General features: G+C 35.9%; 1 long non-coding RNA gene across 1 annotated transcript; it reads left to right on the forward strand.

Moving 5' to 3' along the window:
* The first annotated feature begins 9,673 nt into the window (after positions 1 to 9,673).
* LOC143576110 (uncharacterized) lies at positions 9,674 to 10,391 on the forward strand. Its single transcript, XR_013142891.1, has 2 exons — positions 9,674 to 10,200; positions 10,231 to 10,391. It is a non-coding gene; the product is annotated as an uncharacterized LOC143576110 (long non-coding RNA).
* Positions 10,392 to 11,186: the final 795 nt, after the last annotated feature.

Here is an 11,186-nt window from a genome sequence, read left to right on the forward strand (position 1 = left end):
TCACCTTTAACCTGAAAACCTTCAGGTTGCTCCATATAGGTTTTTTTATCCAGATCACCATGAAGGAATGCTGTCTTGACATCCATTTGCTCAACCTCAAGATCAAGACTAGCAGCTAAAACAAGGATCACCCTGATGGAACTCATCTTCACAACCGGAGAAAAAATCTCATCAAAATTAATACCTTCTCTTTGACTGAACCCTTTGACCACCAATCTTGCCTTGTACCTAGGCCGTGAGGTATGCTCTTCAGTCTTCAATTTGTAGACCCACTTGTTCTTCAAACCTCTTTTGCCCTTAGGCAATTTCACCAACTCAAAGGTATCGTTCTCATACAAGGAATTCATCTCATCTTGCATGGCTTCAAACCACTTTCTTTTATGCTTATGTTCCATTGCCTCTTTATAATACTCGGGCTCTCCCCCATCAGTGAGTAAGACATACTCACCAGCCGAATAACGACACTACGTGAATATCGACCTTCGGCGACACATGTGGTCTGGGCGATTTGCCACACTTCGGCTTAAATGTGTGGCTAAAAGGTCTTTGACCATGTTTGAAAACCTTCCAGAATGTTTTGGCCACACTTATTATTCTTCACGTGACCATTTTATACCTACTCAGGTACTTTTACCTACACTTTTAAAAAAACTGTGACAAAAACTAGCCACATTATAAAAACGTGTGGCGAAATGTAACCTACAGTCATAGTTTGTTTCATCTTTGATACATGTGACCAAAAACACATGCATTAGCCACAAACTGTGACATTTAACTAGCCACATGTTTAAATAGTGTGGCCAAATTTGACAAACGGCTACTGTATTTATAAAAGATGTGTCTAAAAGGTAAAAGATATAGCCACTTATATTACGTTGTGTGACCTAATGTCACATTTTCTAGCCACATTTTAAATAAAGTGGCGAAATATGACGAACAACCATTGTATTTATTAGTTATGTGGCTAAAACGCTTAAAATATATGGCCACTTAGACGAGGTTGTGTGACCAAAGAGTAGTTTACTTTTATTTTTCATAAGTTTTTTATTGTCACGGAAACACATATTATGTGTGGCTATATGTAATAAATGGTCACACTAAAATATTATTAAGTGTGTCCAAATGTAATTCATGGCCACTTATACGAGGTTGAGTGACCTAAGAGTATCTTAGTTTTGCTTTTTATAAGTTTTTTATTGTCACAGATACACTTATTATGTGTGGCTATAAGTTATAAATTGTCACACTTAAAGGATGTTTTAGTTGTCCAAATGTAATTAATGGCCACTTATACGAGGTTATGTGACCAAAGAGTATCTTAGTTTTATATTTTCTAAGTTTTTTATTGTCACGGATACACTTATTATGTGTGGCTATAAGTTATAAATTGTCACACTTAAAGGATGTTTTAGTGTGTCCAAATGTAATTAATTGCCACGTATTCGAGGTTGTGTGACCATAGAATATCTTAGTTTCATTTCTAAGTTTTTTATTGTCAAGGATACACTTACAATGTGTGGCTATAAGTTATAAATGGTCACAGTATAATATTTTTAAGCGTGTCAATCGTCATAAATGGCCACACGTTGATTTGACGAGTGGCGACGTCATCATTGCCTTTACAGTTTCTTGTGCCGCCAAATTCAAATTGTCAGGGAGATGTACAGGCGGTTTCCGATGGTGTTTAAATACCAGTCACAATCACAATCCACAATCACAATCACAATCACAATCCATAATCAGAATCCACTATCACAATCACAATCCACCTTTCTTCCGATTACAATTTCCGATAATGGCTGCAGCTTGGCTCGAACGTGCACCGGGTGCTCAATCCCCCATCTACGACGACCCCACATTCTTCACGATACGATTCCACTTTTTTTCCGGCGCCTTCCGGAGGAATCAGAGGGTGAGGTATATTGACTATGTCAACCCTCAAACCTTCTCGTACCAACAACTTAACCGAATGGTTAGGTGGCTTGGGTACACGACTATTGATTATTTTAGCACTGAAATGGTAGTGCCGGGGATCGAGGTGGCGTACATCGAGTTGGAAGACTTGGAGCACTTCAGGGCGGTGTCCGTTTATGGGGCATTCCATTCTCAGGTGAACCTTCGCCTCCATAGGCTTAGGGACTACACCTACACCTCCGATGGAATGTACCAGAGGATCATGCCCTCTCATACTCCAGAGGATTCGGATTCAGATTCGGATACGGAATCTGATGGCAGGACTCCGGATGTAGATATGGATATCGTTGTAGATTCCGATTTGGAATCGGATGCTAGGAGTTAATTTTATATGTTTGATTTTGGTTTTCTATATATTAATGTAAATTTTAATATTGTAAATGTTATTATATTTTGGTTTTCTATATATTAATGTAAATTTTAATATTGTAAATGTTATTATTAACTGTAGTGAAAAGATCCAATACACTAATCTTTAACGTACATTAACGTACACGAATCCATTTTTTCACGAATCGATCCATGAAATCACATCCAAACATCTCGGAATCGTCAATATATCATTTGTTCTCCGAAAAAAACAGTTAATCGATCAATTTTTCACTTTTTTCACGAAGACCGTGTTTTAAGCGTTTGCCTTTAATAAAATTTTAATTAGGGAATGACTTCTATGTAGATTCGGATACTGAATCTGATGGAATGACTTCTATGTAAATGTTATTATTATATTTTTGTTGCGTTTTTTAAGCGTAGTTGATGTTGATTTTTTATAAATAACTTTAAAATAGATGTTAGTGCGAGTGAATAACAAAATAGACCTAAAATTTAATTTTTGATAGTTGAGACAGTAATTTGTTGTAGTTCAGTTGATTTGTAGCGTATCTAGTAAGATAAACTAGGTTTTTTATTTTAATTAACCTGAATGTAGGCTATTATTACATAAATATGTTTCAAAGATTTTCTGACAGGTATTAAAAGCGTACAAAGCGTGTGATATACTAATTTTTATTATTTTAATTAACTTGAATGTAGGCTATCATTACATAAATATATTTTCAAGATTTTGGACAGGTAGTAGGTATAAATGTAATTAATTTTCAGGATTAATTAGCTTCTGTGCGTTTTCAAAGCGTGTGGAAACTATTTTGACAGGTAGTATGCAATTATACACTCAACAACCAACTATATAACAACAGAGACTTTAATGACTGCAATAAAACTGGTGACTGAAATTTATTACACTTCTATATATGTTATGTGAATTCCAAACTTGGCCAAGCAGAAAATATCTAAGGTTTCCACATATCTTAAACTTCCCAAAGATGTTAGATTTTGATAAAATCCTTTCCAAAACTCAATGCCATCACCAAATCTTAAATCTAAGGTTACTGGTGATGGCATTGAGTTTGGAAAGGATTTTTTAAAACTGAATTTTATTTGTTCAAAGGCTTCTTCAAAGTCTGGAGGGTACAATTTTGGTATGCAGGTTAGTGAAAAGAAAGGCATAATGGTCTTTTTTTTATAAAATGAGTTGATAATGTTTTGCAGGAAACCAGCTGTTGAAAAGTATGTTGAAACATAACCAAATAGAGGTTGTGCAAGAAACAAAACCATCAGACGAGAAATGATGACTGTCACCGAACACCCTAGACAACATGATGCATTTTTGGGCTTTCTTTGTATTAATGTAACTTTGATATAGCATGAGTCAGTTATGAGTGTAATGACTTTATTGATCTTACTATAGTACACTACAAGTCAATTGTGACTTTTATCGATATAACATGATGTATGTTTGAACTTGACACTAATTGACCAAAATAGCCAGAAGATGAAATGAATTCAACAAACCGGCTTGTACGTATAAGTTGTAATAGTATTAAAAACAACCAATATTTCTTTAGTTTGAATTAATAAGTACAAAGTAAAGAAGAAAGATATCATGTATCACAACTATATTTAAACATTATTTACATCTAACTAGCCGAACGAACACAACTGCTGGGTCGACAACCCCAACATCGGTGTCAATCTCTATTACGAATAGTTGTAGGCTTTTTCCCGGGCCGCCAGTAATCATCCGGGGACTCATTACGAAGCAGTTGATTTGGTTGTACAAGTGGCAATGTATTACCCTCATGAGGGAAGTTACCATACTAAATTCCTCATTAACCTCGTCATACGAATGTCTATAATTCTTGGGTGGAGTCATGAGGACAACATGCTTTTTTTCTATCCAGTTGATCTTGAACATAAAACACCTGGCGTGCTTGCGAGGCCAATATGAACGGATCATCCTTGTGGCCAAATTTGGTTAGGTCGACCGACGTGTAACCAAGTATATCATTTTTGACATGTTTACGGTCAACCCATTGGCACATGAAGACCGAAATTCTTTTAGTATGATAATCTAGGACCCATATCTCTTGCAAAACCCCAAAATAAAAGTTTTGTCCATACTTCACCACGTCTTTTTTGATGTGCATGTCATCCGCCTCTACACCAACCCCGCTGTTCTGGTAAACTCTACCATCATGAGATTTTGTACGAAATTCAAAACCGTTGATGTCGTACGAGTCGTATTTGTAAACGTTGCGGTGTGCTCCGTGTGCAATCCACTTTACGGTTTCCGATACAGAACCTGGGGAGCCCCTAGCTCTCTTTCAACCTGAATTTCATTACAAGGATTAGATTCTTCACCTACATTGCATAAACTATAAAAGAATTTTAAAAGTTATAGAAGACTTAATAAATTGATCTACCTTGTCGCGTAACCAGTCACCAAACTTTAAAGTATGCTCCTTCTCCAGCAATGCTTGTCGTTTACCAGGCATTTGGTTTTTCAAAGAGGTCTTGTGTTGTCTGCAAGTAAGAGTATAATATATTGCGAATTAATATATATATATATATATATATATATATATATATGTATATATGTATATATTAATTTTGTGTGCGTTTGCTTAGCGTTCTAGGTTTTTAGCTTTGTTTTTTGCCTTTGAAAGTCTCGCATAACCGTACGTTAAGGCATTAGCGTACAGTAACTGCACCCTATATATATTTATATATATTAATTTAGAGTATATATGTTAGTAATACTTACTCGATATACGACGCTATTTCAGGCGTATTCTGCAGCACATAGAAATGTGCTCTCTTGAAAAGATCAGGAGAAACTTCAACTGATTTAACGCCTGTGACAGGAATTGTCTCCCCATTATCATCATGCTTATCATGTGGAATACCAACAGTACTCTTGATGTTTTTTTGGTATTCGCTCAGAAACTCGATTGTTTCTTCCGCAATGTTCTCCTCAGCAATGCACCCTTCTGGATAAGTTTTGTTTCGCACATGCCCTTTGATAACCTTCATACACCTTTCAAAGGGATACATCCAACGAAAGCATGGTGGCCCACATAATTTTATCTCTCTAACAAGGTGCACGGTTAAGTGAACCATGACATCAAAAAATGATGGCGGAAAGTACTTCTCCAGCAGGCACAGTGTAACTATTTGCTCTTCCTGCATCTTATCAAGCTCTTCTACAATGATTTATTTGCTACAAATTGACTTGAAAAAAAAAACAAAGCCTGATTATAGCCTTTCTCATTGGTTCTGGCATGATGGACCGTATTGCAAGGGGCAGAAACTGTTGCATAAGCATGTGATAATCATGTGATTTAAGGCCTTGTAGCTTCCTTTCTTTAAGATTCACCAAACTAGAGAAGTTAGAACAATACCCTAGTGGAGCCTTCAGTTTATACAGTGTTTCAAGAAACATGTCTTTTTCTTGCGCTGATAATGTGAAGCATGCTGTAGGCAGTTCTGTATTGTTGTCTTTTGCTTCAGTTGCAACTCCTTTTTAATCCCTAAAAACTCCAAATCCTTTCTAGCTGCCAATCCGTCTTTTGTCCTACCGAGAATGTTCAGCAACGTCCCGACAATACTTTCTGCCACATTCTTTTCAACATGCATCAAATCAATACAATGTTGGACAGGTAAATACTTCCAATAGCTGAGCCGTTGGTACCATATGTTGAACTTCTTCCAATATTGGTGCGGCGTTGTGTTATCCCTTTTCCTCTTACTCCCACTTAGGGATTCAGATTTCCCCATTCATTGTTAATGTTTTTGACCTCGTCGTATATCTCTTCCCCTGTCATAGGCTCTTTAGTGGTTCTCATCTCCTCTTTTCCGTTGAACGTCTTTGTTTGTTTTCTGAAAGGGTGGTCATGTGATAAATACCTTCTGTGGGCAGCATAACTCTGCTTCTTTGTGTGATAAAGTCGAACACACTGAGTGTCACCACGACACACCACACAACCTTTGAATCCACTGTAAGAGCAACCACATAGTGTACCAAGAGCAGGGTAATCATTAATCGTCCATAACACAACTGCACGTAGTGTAAACATTTCTTGTGTATATGCATCATATGTTGGCTCCCCGACCTCAAATAAAGATGCTAGATCGTCAATTAAAGGCTGTAAAAACACATCAATATTGTTTCCTGTCACTCCGGATATTAATAAGGAAAGCATGATGAATTTTCTTTTCATACACATCCAAGGTGGAAGGTTGTAAATGACTGCTAAAACAGGCCAGACATTGTGGTTTCTGTTGCCTCTATGTACTTCGACCCCATCAGTGCAAATCCCTAGACGAAGATTTCTTGGATCGCTTCCGATGGTATCGGAGTACCTGTCATCTATGGCTTTCCATGCTGGTGAATCTGATGGGTGGCGTAAAACACCGGGTTTATTGGTACTCGTGGCGTGCCATGTTAAATTCTCTATTGTGGTCTTTGATTGAAAGAGGCGCTTGAATCGTGGAATAATGGGAAAGTACCACAGTACCTTAGCGGGCGTGTTTATGTAAGTTTTGTTAGTCTTCTCATCCACCTTCCACCTTGACTTGTTACAAACTGGACATGCTTCCAAATCCTTGTAATCCTTATAGTAAATAATGCAGTCATTGATACACACATGTATCTTTTCGTATCCTGAGCCCATTGCCTTCATCATCCTTTTGCCCTCATACATATTATTTACCATTTCGTTATCTGCAGGTAGCATATTTTTCAACAATTTCAGAAGTTCATCAACGAACTTAAGAGATACCCCGTGCTTGATCTTCAAGTTGAGTAGTTGTACTAATGCAGACAACTTGGTGAAGTCAAGACATCCTTTATATAGGGGCTTCTCAGCGTCAGCAAGTAGTTGTAGAAACTGTTGATACTTCTTGTCGCCTTTGAAATTGTCTTTTGTAGCATTTACCATTTCTACAGTTTCACAGGCATCTGTTGGAATGTTGGTGTCAACAAACCCATTATTATTATTATCATAATTAGTTGGAATGCAGGTGCAGGCAAACCCAGTATTATCAACATAATTAGTTGGAATGTTGGTGTCGGCTTCTCCATGTTTTATCCAAGTAGTATAATTCTTATCAATTCCAAACCTATACAAGTGATGTTCTACCTCGTCTACACTAAGAGATACGTGGTTCAAACACTTAACACATGGACATGAAACAGAAATTAGTGGTGATGTCTCCTTGCAATTACGAACTGCAAAATGTAGAAATGCCTTAACACCATCTCTATATGCTTTACTGCACCTGTCGCCTACTGACATCCAAAACTTATCCATCTTCCAAGAATTTTTTTATTAACTGTGTCATCAACGATATATATATATATATACTAATTAACGCCAATAAATGTAACTGACTAAAAGCAAAAATATTTGGTACTCACCTGAGATTAATGAAGCTGCTTGGTAGGATTGAGATTGATGAGAGTTCAATAAATACACTAGCATATCATTTATTAGGGTTTGGTGAGATTGTGAGATTTTATTTGGTCAATACTAATTGATTTGTGAGTCTTCCAGAAGATAACACAATTAATTGGCGGGTAAAAATAAAAATTTTAAACTTCTAAATTTCGTTATATAAATATTAGAAGAGGTTCTATTACGTTCTCAGGGTGTAGCTCAAACGGTTGAGGCGCTTGTGATTAAAATAGATTGCAAATATCGCGGGTTCGAAACTCAAGAGGGATATATTTTTATTGATTTTTGATAATAACCTCTTTTTAATGAAATATTATAATAACCTCTTTTTAATGAAGTAAATACACTGTGATTTTGGAAACACTCAAACTAAACTACTGAAACACTCAAACTAAACTACTCATTAAGCCTTTAATTGTGTTCAGAAACATAAAAATACATCATAATAGCTGGTCTAAAATTATAACAAAGTTTCTTAGCTTTTAATTACAAAACTAATTAAAATCCCTAAAAACAACAAGAAGCAAATAAAATACAATAACTTCACTTTTTTTTTATTCAATCCTTGAAGCTACACTCCTTGCAAGTTGATCCTCTAATGATTTATTTGCCCTTATCAAGATAGGAATTATGTCTGTACATCTTGTGCACACATCAGATCTTGTGGACGAAGCACAATCAGGCCATATAAAGAAATCACATTTTTTGCCCTAAAAGTTGAAAAAAAAATATAGGGTTTATGGTCAACAATTGTAACCTGAGATGAATTCCAACTTTATTTGCAATTTCACTAACCTGAGATGCACAATTGTAGAACCTCCGACCTGGATTTTTGGTGGTGCTTGATGTTTTTTGAATGGTTTCAACTCCACAAAAACAATAAACCTGAGATCGATTGCTTCTGTTACTGGATGTGGTGGTCCTCAATGTGATTTCTTCCATGGTGAAAAATGAGTTTTTATTGAAAACAAAACTAGATATATAAGTATATATATAGGAGGGTTTAGAAAGGAGTTGCTGTACACATGCTTTTTATTACCGTTTTAGGATATTTATATATGTCTTTGTACAGTAGCGGGTTGCAAGCGTAACAAACTCTTTTGAACAATTATATTACATATTTTAACCAAATTGATTACATGCATTTTTAACAAAGAAAGATGAGAACCATTAATCCATATTTACCATTCATCAAAAGATGCATCATAAAAATTACCCTTAATTACAATACATAAAACATGTTAAGAAAGCATTTTAAGATAATATATATTTACCATTCATCAAAAGATGACATACAAAAAGTACCATTAATTACAATTAATACATCACAAAAAAACCAAGACCAGCAAAGCTAACATCACCATCACTCCGCCTTGTCCACAGTCTCCGCCCCCATCTCCTTAAAACTCATGTTGGTTGACACCGTAGTTATGGTGTCAACTAGGGTCTCACACACTGGTCGTAGCATTCAGACTGTTGTTGCTGATAATCAGCAACCATTGCTCGAAACTCAATGTCGTCTTCCCACAACATGAGGTTATAACAGGATTGGAAGGTGTTTGTTTTTTCGGCGGCGAGTGTAGCCCTAATCGCTTCGACTTTCTTCAACAGAGAGTCGTCTTTGTCTTTCTGAAAATCCATCGTTTTTTACACGATGGCCTTCACGGTTTTCTCAGAAGAATTCATTTTTATTATCTTTCTGAAACAGTTAGTGTGATTGAATAACCAAACTTAATGTAGTTAAGTTTGATTTGTAGTAAGATCTAGTAAGATCTAGTAAGATATAGCTTAACTTTAATGTAGGCTATCATTACCATAATATTTTTCCCGGCATTTTTGACAGGTGACGTATAATTGTGATCAATTAATTCTAACAGGTGATATAAATGCAAGTAATCTCTAGATTAAACAAAAACACATCAGACAAATTGGTGCGTTTCCCAAGCGTGGGACACCCTTTTGTTTTTTTATTACAGTTACTATTTGTCTGTGAGCATTTTGGTTATATATACCTACACCACATTTGTGAAACTCATATACCTACATAATTTTAAATTATTTTTTTTAGTTAATAATGAATTGCTCGTCATCATCATCATCATCATCATCCAGATCCTACAAGGCTGCCCTCGGAAGGCGAATTGAGGCTCAAATCGAGGTAGATAAAGCTTGTCGGGAAACTCTTACTGAAGAATTTGTAAAGACTAGCAACAGCTTGGATGCCAGGGATCTCATTACAAAAGTTCTTACTCGGATGCCCGCTAGTTGTATCCGAGATATTGTTGTTTTTTTTATGGTTGATGTAGGACAGAGAGAGCTCGACGAGTTAAAACTTTTGGGCAAAGCAATTCTTGAACTGAATTGCTCAATGGAATTGAATTTTAAGTTTCTTATGTCACTCAGAGATTAGTATGTGATGGTGTTTCATGGTGTGTTTTTATGTGTGACACTCAGAGATTAGTAGTAATAAAATTTGTATGTTTGTGATGGTGTGTTTGTATGTGTGTTTTGGTAATAATAAAATTTGTTGGTTATGTGTTAAAACACTGATTCAACATGTAACTATTATCTTAAAGTGGTAATGTACATAGCATAACATAACAAGTATCTTAAAGTACATAGCAGTCAGTTTTGAAATCATTCAAATTTGTTGTTGCCTTTTGTTAAGTTCAGCAATTAACTCTTCTTCGGTTAAACGAGTGTCGTCATTTTCATGGAATAGCAGTGCTTTCTTGATAAGAGTATTTCTGTGTTAGTTTGTATCCGAGAGGAGGATTTTGCACAAATACTTTAACTTCAACCCTTTTAGCTGTCTTTGTTGTTCAGGGCCTTCCGTTTGTAGATTACACCGCCATGGTCTCTTCCCATAATATTTCTCCATGTCTCATAGCAAAAATACCACAATCTATTCCATTACTTTTTGTTCTCCATCTCATCTTCAATCTATTGATTGTCGCTACTTGGATTTGCTGAGTAATGGGGTGTTTGATTGTTTTAAGATACATGCAAAAGACGTTTCTCTATATAAAATAGAAAGCAATTTAAGTATTTTGACAATTTTTATAACAGGTATGTATGTTTTTTGGGTTAAAGGTATATATGTTTACCAGTATATCAGGAATCTTTCCGTGTCTTTCTTCAAAATTCTCTCTAATTGCTTTTGATTTGTCTTCTAAGCTTTTAAACTTTGCATCAGCTGGTATTTCTTGGTTTGCACTATTGTCAAGTAAGTCTATCACTCCTGTTTGAATATTGAAGGCAACCACAACGAAATGATCGTGTTGTAGAATTGGCACGAGCACTATAGCAACCTCCTTGAGTGATAGAATTCCAGTCCTTGCCATTTCTCTTTCGATGTTGTCTGAAAACACATCTAGTCTTTCTTCGTCTGTGAAACCCCTTGACTCAGAATAATGG

The sequence above is a fragment of the Bidens hawaiensis genome, unplaced genomic scaffold (genome assembly GCF_021521415.1).
Source record: "Bidens hawaiensis isolate Kalapana, Puna unplaced genomic scaffold, B.hawaiensis_p1.1 tig00027996_1, whole genome shotgun sequence".
NCBI lineage: Eukaryota > Viridiplantae > Streptophyta > Magnoliopsida > Asterales > Asteraceae > Bidens > Bidens hawaiensis.